The sequence below is a fragment of the Camelus ferus genome, chromosome 6 (assembly GCF_009834535.1).
Source record: "Camelus ferus isolate YT-003-E chromosome 6, BCGSAC_Cfer_1.0, whole genome shotgun sequence".
Taxonomy (NCBI): Eukaryota; Metazoa; Chordata; class Mammalia; order Artiodactyla; family Camelidae; genus Camelus; species Camelus ferus.
The window spans coordinates 34,579,324-34,591,753 of record NC_045701.1 but is presented as its reverse complement, the minus strand read 5'-3'; the positions used below and the strand labels follow the sequence as shown (position 1 = coordinate 34,591,753).

The following is a 12,430-nucleotide window of genomic DNA, read 5'->3' as shown; positions in this document are numbered from 1 at the left end:
CAGAATTTCTTCCTAGAGCTCTCCAGATGTATAAAAGGACTTTGTTTGGTTAGCCAATCTTACAGAGTAACTGCCAGAGCCAGCTCTCCAGACGGTATTGAATTCGTAAATAATGACAGCATGGAAGTGTTGATGCTGTCCTTTATTTTCTTATATCTGATGAACCCAGAAAAAGAAAGAATGTCAATTCTACCCTGCTGTGGCCTGATTCTTTCAAATGCACAGGTTACACCAAGTACTAAAATAAGAATATTCTTGTCATGAGAAGTAGTGGACAATCATTAAAAATTTTATTCTACCCTCAGAGATAATCCTTTTGATTTCTCAATTATATTGTTAACAAAAAGGAAACACACATAAAAGAAGGTGAGAGATTTTAAATAGATTTTAATGGATACACTATACCATATTATACATTTATTGGTTATAACAAACTGTGCACATTCATATAAATGGTATACATTCAGATACCATTCAGAGCCTCTGTATAACAATGACCAGATCAGGCAAAGCAGAAGAAAGGTGAATTTGTGGCTTCAGAACTTCACCACATTGAAGAGTCTTTTTCCTTCCTACCTTTCCTGCCATTATCATATTTTAAGGTCAAAATATACCAGCTGAGAATAATTAACAATGAACTACATAGTGGAGTTCTGCAGAGCCTACCATGACCCTGAGTTTGACCCATACCCACTGTTTCCTACTGAGTGAAGTTGTCAGAAGCTGGCCAGTAGAGTAGGTAGAGTCCTGACTTGAGTATTCTGAACTTTTTAAAGTTATACTAAAATTGGAAATGACTATCCAACCCAATCAGAGAAGTACCAGAGAGTTAAGGAAGTTGAGACTCACAGAAATATATAAATAATACCATGAGAAAGTAGGTATCATAAGTAAGCAGAAACTAGGAGGTAAAAGCAGCAAAGCAAGAAATGGACACAAAATCAGAAAAATAAATGGAACAACAGAGTGACTAGAAAATGGGGCAATGGGCCCTTGTAATGGCACAACCTAAAGTTTCTGGAGACACACTAAGAACTGCTTGAGCCCTGGATATTTGGTGACTGAAGCAGCTCCTGGGCTTCCCTTCTTCTCCTGTAAACCCATAATGAACTCACTTCATGAGTGGAGATCTGAGCATGTTTGTTTCTTATCACCTGGAAGTACCTTAATAATGCAGTGGGAGAGTGTAAAGAAGATGCATGTGTTTGTGATGGAAACAATTTACAAGTCTGTATTTCTCTAAAGTCTAACCAGAATCAAAGCTCTGGGCTCTTAATCTTCAGAATCAGATTCATTTATTTCACTTCTTTCATATTACTGTTAACACACTGTTAACTCTGATTTTTCTCCATCATGGGTCACTATCCCTAAGTAGTACTTAGCCTACCAGAAAACTGTGACTTCTTAAAATAATATAATCTCTCTTGTGTATGCTAACAGTCTCTTAGTTCATCAATGTAAATCAAAATAAGTATATTAAACCACTAACCATAAAAAACAATGTTCAAATCAAAACACAAATGAAATAAGATGGCTCCTCTCTAACAAACTTCCTCCAAACAGTATTTGCTCTTTTGTAACTCTCTTACTTCAACAAATTGATACCTCCTGCTTTGAAAACCATAGCAAAATCTAGAATGCTCAAAGAAGTGATTTTTTTCACTTTTCCCAGAATCACCCTTCTACAAGGTCGGACAGATATTCACTGACCACCAACTATGTGTAGCATCACTTCTACCATTGGCCAAAGCAGTTATGGTGCCCTCTCAGATTCAAGGAGTAAAGAAATAGACTACCAAATCTTGATGAGAGAGTGGCTAAGTCATATAGTAGAAGAGCACCATAGGATGTGAGTATGGTTGTGGCCATCTTTGGATGACACAATCTGCAAGTCTCCAAAATTAGAATACAAGCACAGACAGATTTTACAAAATATTTTTCACACCTTCTCTATTCCCATGGTGTTAGCACAATACTTAGTACACAGTGGATATTTTATACGTTTAAAAAAATTTTTCTAAGCAGGTCTGAGATACTCCTAGTACCAACACACAGTATACAAAAGGTACCAGTATATTTTTCCTTTGGGGGTAAATATAGACAAGAGGATGCTACCTATAAAAAGAGGTTTAAATCTTCACCTGCAATAAGATTACTGTCTACTTCATGTTTTCCTTCATGGTAGAAGAAACTTCCATTCTGGGCACATTAGCTTCTAAAAGCCTCATTTGATAAATGTATTTTCATTATTACATGACTAAATTTGACCTCTGGGTGTGGAAAATGCACATGTTTAGCCTAAGGCAGATTTGCCTCTTCTCCCAAAATTGATAAAATTTAGGTTTTTTTAAAGGTCCATATAACACCATGTAACAAACCAAAACATTCCTCAATACTCTAAATAAAGGACCTCCTTTCAATTATTGCCAAGGAGACCTCATGTGAATCTTCCCTTTGCACTCGACATGTGTTGGCTCATATTCATCACTACTGACAAGTCTCATATGTGTCACTGTCCAGCAAAAATCCTATCTGTTACTATTAATAACATACTTTTTGCCATATCGATTAGTAGCTTATCTGAGCTTTACAGACAACAACTTCCCCACTTGTCTCAGAAAACTCGTATTAGTCAGAATGGTACTTCTAACTCTTTGCTTCCCTATCTTCATGACTTTAAGTATACACAGCTTTGACCTTAGATACTTTGTATCTCTGTCTTAGCAGTTAGACAACTTCCTGTAACTTGTTGAAGTATTAATTCTCAGATGACAACTCTGCTCTGTCCATGCTCTCTGGAAATTGATATGGACCCTCTATCTAATCTAATCAGAAATGGCCTAAGCTGAAGTGTAATGTCCCTAGACAACATGCAGAAGAAATTTTATAAGAACACACTCAAATAGCCCACTTTTTACATGACTTTGTCCCATTTCCTAATAATGATAACAGTTAAATGGAACTGGCATAAAACTATTGGATCTGATATGGTACATCTGCTTTATAACACATGAAATGTCATATTAGAAGAGAAAGGAGGGACTTATTGTCAGCTTAGCCAAAAACTATGCTCAATGAAAAATTCATATATTATTCAAACTTCCTAGAGAACTAATTGAGCCCACCAGGAATTTATTTCATTGGCTTCTCCATCTTGAAAATACTTTAGCCTAATGAATGAAGAATATCAGCTCAAATGGAGAATAATGTTTCAAATTAAAAAGAGGAGGCAGTTACAGTGAGGTGCTTTATTCCTCAGCCCAGTCTTAGCCCCACACCTATATTATAGGGAAACTGACTTTAAGAGAAAATAAAAGCTCCATGAGATGTTGGGAGCATGAAGCAGCTACACTCTGGGGCACCCATACCCAAGCACACGACAAAGGTGAGAGAAAGGGTTTCTCTGTCCCTAAGCAGAGTGGAACAGCCACATGGAGCTTTCCCTCAGCATCAACCATAACTTCAGTTTTGCCATATCAGAGCAGCTTCAGTTCAGCAGAACATCGACATAATTCAGTTTTAGTGACCATCATTAAGAGACCATCAGAACATCAGCAGCCTTAAAGTTCCTCTGAAGTACTGTATGGACACTATTTTAGCAGTGTATGTTACCGTAGAAATACAGAGCAAGAACCAAAGCTAGAAGGAGAAGAAAAAATTTATGCCAGATGTCCTAAAGAAATTGGGGAAACTGAGAGGAGCTGCAGGTTTCATAATAAGAAATTGAGGGAAATACAAACAAATACTATTTGTTGCTTTTAAGGGTATTTTCTGCATAAAATAATCTAAAAAACAAAGGATGAATTAAGAAGTATAATCCAGAAAAGCCCAGCAATGTAGACAGCAGATGAATATTTGGAATAGGGCACAGTGCAAGCCACCCCTGGCTTAGTCTGCTTTTCATATCCTGGCAGATAGCAACAGGGTCAGAGTATAGTCTTCACCCAATCCAATCAGGTAAAATGGATTATGCACATAGTACAGTGCTTAGATTGGGGGAAGGTGGTAAAAGTTAAATGTTGGCTTCCCCCTCTCCTATTCATTTGTAATCTCTTCCCTGTCCACTTCTCCATTTTTCCTATTTTGTTCATAGATATTAAGAATACTGGATAGGGCCACTGAACTGTGCCTTTATATAAAACAGACCTGATATATACATATGAAATAGGCAAAGAAAATTAAATATATATACATATTATATATATATATATATGTATATACATATGTTAATATAATATGTATATATAATGTGTATATACATATATATATGCACACACACATATATATAATGCATAAAATTAGAAGAAAAAAGTCCCATAGCACATTCAGCTCAACTTGCTGTTTCTTATTTAGGATGTTATTATAGTTTCTTTGCTAGAATGCTGATTTCCTAGAATTGTTCACTGTTAGCTATTCACCATAAAATTCCAGAAGTATATCATATGAGATTTCATCAAATATAAGAGTTAATCAGATTCTTTTAATTCTCTGCATACATTTTCTCAAAATAACACATACTACCCTTAAGAAAATGAGTTCTAAAATATGATCAAAGTAAAAATAACCTGTTCCCTATGGAAACACAAAGGTTGTAGCAAGTACCTTTCCAATTTATATAAACAGAGACAAATAGGTTAATTTTGTTTATTGTTTTTTTAATGGCTTTCAGCCAGGATCTCATTTGTACATTTCTTTTTTATTAAAACCCTCTTTTAAAAGGGTGTTTCCTCAAGACAAAGAAATTTCCTGGTATAATTGGCATGAGTATGTTATGTGAAACTGAATTATGTTAGCCAGCATTCCTCTAATTACCATTCTTTCATTGGCATCCATTTTTCAACAATAATATTAGAAAATAATTAATACCTTCAGGACAAGGACCTGAACTTTATGCAAATACAGATTAGAGAAGTCCAAATTATTTTTTAATGAGCTATATGTATTATGCCTCCCTATCTAGAGTTCATCTGGACCATGGTATTAAATAAGCTTAGAGTTAATTAAGCGTATTATAACTATTCCTGGCTTCTGCCTTTATTAGTATGAATCTACCAGCTCAGAGGCACTCAGCAAACACGGAAATACTTTATCAACACCCAGTCCAAAACACCTTGAAATATTTCAATCCTGTCTATACTCTTGGGATAATTCTATAAGCTCAAACCTATTGAACCTTTTTCAAAATCCATTACTTTTCTATTTATATAAATATGAATTGCAGGAATAGAAGAGGCTTTCTTTGTAAATTTTGATTTATATTAGTAAGAACTATAATCAAACAATTGCACTCAAGCACATGCACATGTGAAAGTATACCTCTTGCTGCTGAGATACTGACTCAGGCATCAGCAGATTAAATGAACAGATTTGCTTTGTATTTTAGTGTGCTAAATTGAATACAAATCATAACAGAAAATCTCAAGATGCAAATGAATTAGAAGAGCTTTTCTGATTTTCAGAAAAAGAATGAAAGAATCAATCTTTCATTTAAAAAAAGAAAATCTGTAGACCACTTATTAATTTTGGCAGCAGCCAAAATAATTTAACTTATACCTACTCAGATTATGCTAGTTAGAAGAGCAAACCCTTTTGGAACTAACACTTAAAATCTATCCTAAGTTTGAAAGAAATATTACTTAAATGAGACAACTCTACAGAAATAAAACACCGTAAATATCAACAGAAAAGCAATAGACAGTCATTTTCTACTAGGGACTCAGCAGAGAAAGAAAAAAGAGTGGAGTCAAGACATATTTTCCATGGATCTGGTTCACATTCTGTCATATACCCTAAACCCTAAGGCCCTATTTCCACAGCTGTGGCAAAATCTTTTATAGGAGGATGATTTGACATTTTAAGAGTTATCCTTCCAATCTCTTCCATGTAATCCTATGATGAAATAACAAACTGAGACACCCTGGAAAAAGGGGTGGGATATCAAAAAGGCAATGGATTTTGGTTCAAACTAGACTTTAAACGCGAGCACTGCCATTTACTATCTGAATTACCTTGGAAAAACAGATTACTTTTCTCAGCCTCAATTCTTTCTACAGTAAAGAGAATTCACTACCCAAACAGAACCATTGAAGGAAAAGAATCCAGTAGATTTTCTAGAAGATAATGGGTACTCAATAATTATTGGTTCACTTAGCTCCCTTTCTTCAGGCATCTCTACTGTAATGTTTTATCCTATCATGTGCTACTCAAAAATTTTGGGTTCCTTCATGTAATTTGGGCTTTAATTTCTTTATATTCTATTTTACCCCGAGGTGTTCACAAGTTTTGACTACATAACAAATCATTTGGAAGTCCTCAAGACTTTCCCCACCACCTCACTCCACTCCTCCCCTAAGTCTAGAAGGAAAAAAACAGAACAATGGTCAATGTAATCAACATGATTAGGCTTTTGTACTAGAAAGTGGAGCTTCTGTTGGAAAGAATAAAGGATTTTAAAGATAGCTGGACCCAGGCAACACACTCTTGGCCCTCAAGAATAACTTTTCTCTTGAAATACTTGCCTTCTTAGAATTCCTTTTGGCTGCTAGGTTACCTTCCCTTTTGGAAGAGGAATTGTTCTCCACACCCACAACTGTAGAGGAAGAGCCAGGAGTAGGAAACTAAACAGCAGACTGCTAAAGCCTGACCATCGTTTAGGCCAAGGAGGTCTTCAAAGGAAATACAGCTTTGTTCTCCAGAGAACTGAACACATAAGCACTTCAAAGCCAACTGAGTAATTAATTTTTTCTTTTTATGAAATGATATATCTGTGCACATGAGACTCAGGTTAAGATGGGCAAAAAGGGATACAAACTGCTGTAGACAGGTAGAAGATTCAAAGGTTCAAATCTTGTCCACATACTATATCACTATACCTGCAGTAGTTATAAAAATGTAGGCCAGTTTTCTTGAGTTACATACAAAACACTTTACAATACTATGAAGTATAATTCTATTACTTTAAAAGCATAAAGATTTAGTGCCTCATAAAGAATGGCCTTCTTTTCCAAAAATAAGTATAAAATACCTGATCATATAATTTATAAGAACACTCTTGGATTACATATTCAGGCAATTATTTAGGAATACTAATTTTTGATGGGACAGTGTGGCAGGCTGAATAATAGCTCACAAAATTTTCATGTTCTACTTCTAAGAACCTATAAATGTTATTTTATATGGCAAAAGGATCTTGGCAGCTGTGATTAAATTAAGCATCTTAAATTCAGGAGATTATCTTGGATTATCCAAATAGATCCTACGTGTAATCACCAATATCCTTATATGAAGGAGGTAGAGGAAGTTTCCTACAGAAAAGAAGGTGATATAACTATGCTGCTGATTTTAAAGATGGAAGAAGGGATCATCGGTCAAGGAATACAGGAGATACATTTATAGAAGCTTCAAAAGCAAGGAAACAGAGTCTCCTACAGGGCCTCCCTAGGGATTATGACCTTGCCGATACTTTGGTTTTGGCCCAGTTTTGGGGGCTCATTTTGAATTTCTGGCTTCCAGAACTATAAGTGAATACAGTTCTGCTGTTTTAAGCCAATACATTAGTAGTAATTTGTTACAGAAACTACAGAAAACTAATGCAATCAGAAATGTCTAACCAAATATAAACTTACTGAGGATCAAACAATTTGGAAATATGAATAACTAAAGCTTTTCGCAAATTGTCTGAGTTTATTTAGGTGTCTCTTGTTTCATGTACTCCTACAGCACAGTACAATCTCCTATAATCACATTTTTCACATACTCTGGAATTAAATTATTTTGTTGTCTCCTCCACAAAATAGAAGTCCATGACAGCAGGGTCTGTGTCTGCCTTGCTCATTTCTATATCGTTAGAGTCAAGCATGGTGTCTATGACACACAGTATCATCTGATAAGTATTTGGTGAAAAGATGAATATGTGATGAGAGAATGAAAGAATAAATTATCTAAAAATAGTGCCAAGCAGAGAGAAACAAGGTGAGGCAGTACAAGAAGAATAGAGCATTACTTCAAACACTTACCAAATTGTTGGGCAGAGTAGAGCAAAACAATCAACTGACTCACAAGATTGTTTCATGCTTTTCTTGGTCACTTTCACTAACTTTTAAGAAGCAAAGCACAAAAAGGCAGCCAAAATGAAACCAAAGTTTTGTATAATTCATAAACTTTTAAACAGACCTTAAGTAATGACAAAATGTAAATATTTATAAATGGACATAGGATAAATCTAATTTAAACCTTTAAAGCAATCTGTTTAACTCATTTTATAAGTTACACTTTAAATGTATTTCATTGTATTAAGTATAATAGAGATATCATTGTGATACTGTTATATTGTTATTTTAATATTCTAAACAGTGATCCTGAGTAACAAATTACATATACAGTATTATTACCATTTTACAGAAGCCAAGAGTCAATAATCGAATTCAAGAAATTCTTAACTTTAGAGCCAAATCTTCATATACCCCAAATGGTTCTATTTCCCATCTCTATAAGGGAAAGAGACAAAAATCATTCACTAGAGCTTTATTCTCTACAACAATGAGCTTCAACAATCAGCTTTTCTTTAAACCACACTCATACACAGAAACACAGAAATATGAAATTCTGCTTTGACAGCACTGGATCACCTGTCTGGTAAATTACTTTGTAGGATGACTTGCTCATTACATATTGCCCAGTCAGAAGGGCTAGTTTTTTTTCCCTCTTAATCATATTAATCTAACATATGTTAAAACCTTATACTTATATAAGTGTTTACTATTATTATATGCATCTATGTATCCCAAACAAAATGCTTCCTCCCAACAGAAGTGTATATCCTGGGATCTAATGCACCTGTTAATCTGAAAGCAAAATTTGGATCTGAAACTTATTTTTGTATTTTCATTTGAGCAGTTTTGTGCAGCTGTTCAAACTAGTACACTAATATGAAAATCAAATATCATTTATTCAGAAGGGGAATTAACTTTTTTAATAACACACATTTCAGAAATTCCCCATGTAGATAAATATTGTTTCTCCCCTTATTTAGATTCCCTTTACAAAGATTTGTTCTGTGTCACTGAATTCCTCTTGTCTCAAGTTTGGAGCTATATATGAATATGCTAATAAGCCAGAAGAGTAGAATCATTCATTTCAAACCAATATGAGTACTAATACCATTAATATTTTATAAAGAACTTCTCAAAGTTAATATATAGTAATATATAGTATAGTGAAAGGCCAAGGAAAGAATTCTAATTGGAATGTTAACATGTATATTACTATAAAAGCTATAAATCCAAATGAAGTAAATTCTCATTTGCATATAAAATATTAAATATTTCTGCTGCAGTGTTATCAAAGTTGAATATGAAAATATTTCCAATACAGAATCCAATTTTGAACATTTCCAATACTCCACAAACAGAAATTAAGAGAATATAAGAAAATGCAGTTTGAAATGTTTTTAGTTCATAGTATTAATCCAGATTGAAAGTTTTTTTCTCTTTCTATTCCACAAATTTGCTTAATTTTCCTAGCATCCCTAAAAAGGAAACAGAAGTTCTGTCCTAATGTATATACACCATAAAGGTTTTGTGAAAACAGATGAGATCATATGTTTAAAAGTATTTCAAGTGTTTTAGACAAAAGTTTCATTACTGTTTACGTTTGTCTTATTACCACATTCCCTTGACTCAAAGATGATGTATTTTCATATTTTAACATTTCTACATTTGTTAAAAAAAACATTAGATGCAGTGATATTCACAACTGAATAATTTTTATTAGCAATACATAATGGTGCGTCTAACAACTGATGTCACCTCAGACTGATAAAAATAAGATAAAGCACATAAATATTAAACTCATCTTTCATTCTATCATGCAGTATATACAAAAATAAATCATAAACTAGTATTTAAGTAATCATAACCTAGCATTATATATCAAGAAATGTATTAAATAAAAGTTAGATGCTATTTTTATAAAATGCTAAGGTTCACTTACAAGGAGAAAATAATAGCACATAAATGTACAAAGGTAAAAGATCTGTAGGGCAACACCTACCTATATCCAGTCTGTAAATCTGAAAGCATATTCATAAATTAGAGATAGAAAAAGCTATTTGGTACTTCCCTTTTGATATCAAAACAATTCCGTATATTAACAACTGCCTCACAAGTCTAAAAATCACACTATAGATTAGTGTGCCTCTAAAAGAAATGTATGGTGCTTATTTACAAAAGAAATACCATTTTTATAATACAGGTAAGTACAAGAAAAAGAAAGCAGGCATCAATCTATGTCAAAATATTCTAGAGGATCATTAAAAGCTAGAACTTACCATAAATCTATGCCTAAATTTCTCTGCCGCAGTACCTTATATCGTCAATCCACCTGGTTAAGGCATTGCTGCTGAAATGCTGTTATCAGAAATGGCTCATTCCTGAACTGTTGTTAGCCATTAACAACTGAGGATAAAATAGCCTAAAAGATTGGTTAGCCATTAACAAATGACTCCCAAAGGAACTGCACATGTTTTGATCAGGAGCAGGGAAACACAGCCAAAAGTACAAAGATTCATATCAGAGTCTAACTTCAATTAGTTAGTCAGGCTAAGAAATACCAATGAGTGGTATCAATGAGAGGTGAGTGATGAGAGCACTCCAAGTATACAAAGAGATATGCATTCCGGGCTAAAGCATGGAAATGCCATAATCAAGACTTGGCACCGAGAAGGAAAGAAAAATCACAGAATGGTAATCTTGACTTAGTGATCTGCTAGAATACTTGTATTAAAATTTTGCTTCTTAAAGAGTTAAAAAGATCACCAAATTCTGTTCTCATTCTTGTGCATCATGGAATAATGACCTGGATTACATTTCCATTAAGGTCATATCTTTACAGGAAGATAGACAATAAAAAATAATTTAATTTGAAAACTAAAGCACGTATAAAGGAAGAAAGTGGGTACTAAGAAACAACCTCCTTTCCTTCCCATTAAGAGAAGAAACACAACAAGCTAATTTGGAGCTTGTAAAGAAATTACTGAAAAACAATCACTCTTATTTTGAACAAGGACTTTATAAACATATTTGAGCTGCTGAATACTCTGCACGTGTAGTTCTGCCAGGTTTTTGTTGTCTTTAGTTTCAGTCTGGCACCTCAAATGTTCACAGACTGTTTCAAAATAAAATCTGCTAAACAAAGAAAGATCAAAGTTCAATTAAATATGTGGGTGAGGCTGAAGGATCTGTTAGTGGTAAAGATCTCCAAGATAGAAGCTGTGATCTTTAAAAAACAGCTACTGTTCAACAACAGAACCCAAACAAAACACTGATTTGGTCCAAAAGATGAAGCAGAAGCATTTCTGCAGTTAGGTTTGAATTATGGACTTGCTAATTAATTTGTGACTCCCACCTCTTACTGGTAACTGTTTCTAACCCATTTCTTTATGAATAATACATGATGGAAAGTCAAATTTAGTAAGAGGCCAATATTAGATATGGGCAGGACCTTAGGATTCATTTAATGAAACCCATCTCATGTTAAAGACATAGAAACTAAGGAAACTAGAGAAGGAAAGTGACTTTCAAAGATTACACAGCCTTTAATGCAAAAGGAGGAAACAAATTCCGTATCTCCTCACCCACTGTCAAGTATTCTTCCCCTGTATTACAATGCATTCCCCCCTCTAAGCCACAACAAAACCAACTAATGTGAGGCAATGATTTACCATACATCAGACTTGAATTTTGGCAGCATCTCACTATTTTTAAAGCTACAGTTATCCGAGTTACTAAAGATTGACAGTACTATTTCAGTGAAGTTTATTGTTCACACGAAACCATTACAAAGTATAGTAAGAGATAGAACAAATTTGATTTTGAAGTTGACTTTCTGTGCTTAGAGCATGTGATGAGGGAAAATGCTCTGACAGTTCAAGCTTACTCAAGCTTAATGACAGATCTAAATTGGAGCTTGGAGATAAAAGAAATTCTTTAGTGATGCCTCAGTTGTCATTGATTGCTATGAGCAATTTTAAAGCTATTCAAGATGAGAACTGCCAGCTTGGTTCTGAAAGGGGAGAAAGTGGTACATAAGATTAGAAGCTGGTACAAATGCTATCTTGGTTTAAAAAGAGAGGATAGCTTTGTATCACATACATAGGTGACAATCGTCATTACATATAGACATTTATCAGCAGGAAATGACTCAATGGATGTTCAGAGTAGTGTAAGCACCAGCTGTGCTAAGAAAGATGAAAATGAAAGGCAGCTTGCCTTATATGGATCACCAGCAGCAAGATGGCTTAAAAAAAAAAAAAAAGAGCAGTTGCTAGAGCTGAGAGCTAATAAAAAATAATTTTAAAAAATTATCTTCATGAATTATAGTATATCTTCCCCCCACTTGCTGAAATCTTTGAATTAAAAAAATATAGAGTCCA

General features: G+C 34.2%; 1 long non-coding RNA gene across 2 annotated transcripts in view; it reads right to left on the bottom strand.

Annotated features, from left to right (window-relative positions):
• LOC106729610 overlaps positions 1-10,672 on the bottom strand; it is a 458,398-nt gene extending 447,726 nt beyond the window's left edge. For both annotated transcript variants that reach the window (XR_004320598.1, XR_004320599.1), the window contains exons 1-2: positions 10,328-10,672; positions 8,391-8,486 (exon numbers count right to left, since the gene is read on the bottom strand). This is a non-coding gene — a long non-coding RNA (uncharacterized LOC106729610). The remainder of the gene's footprint in view (positions 1-8,390; positions 8,487-10,327) is intronic.
• Between the last annotated feature and the right edge of the window lie 1,758 nt (positions 10,673-12,430).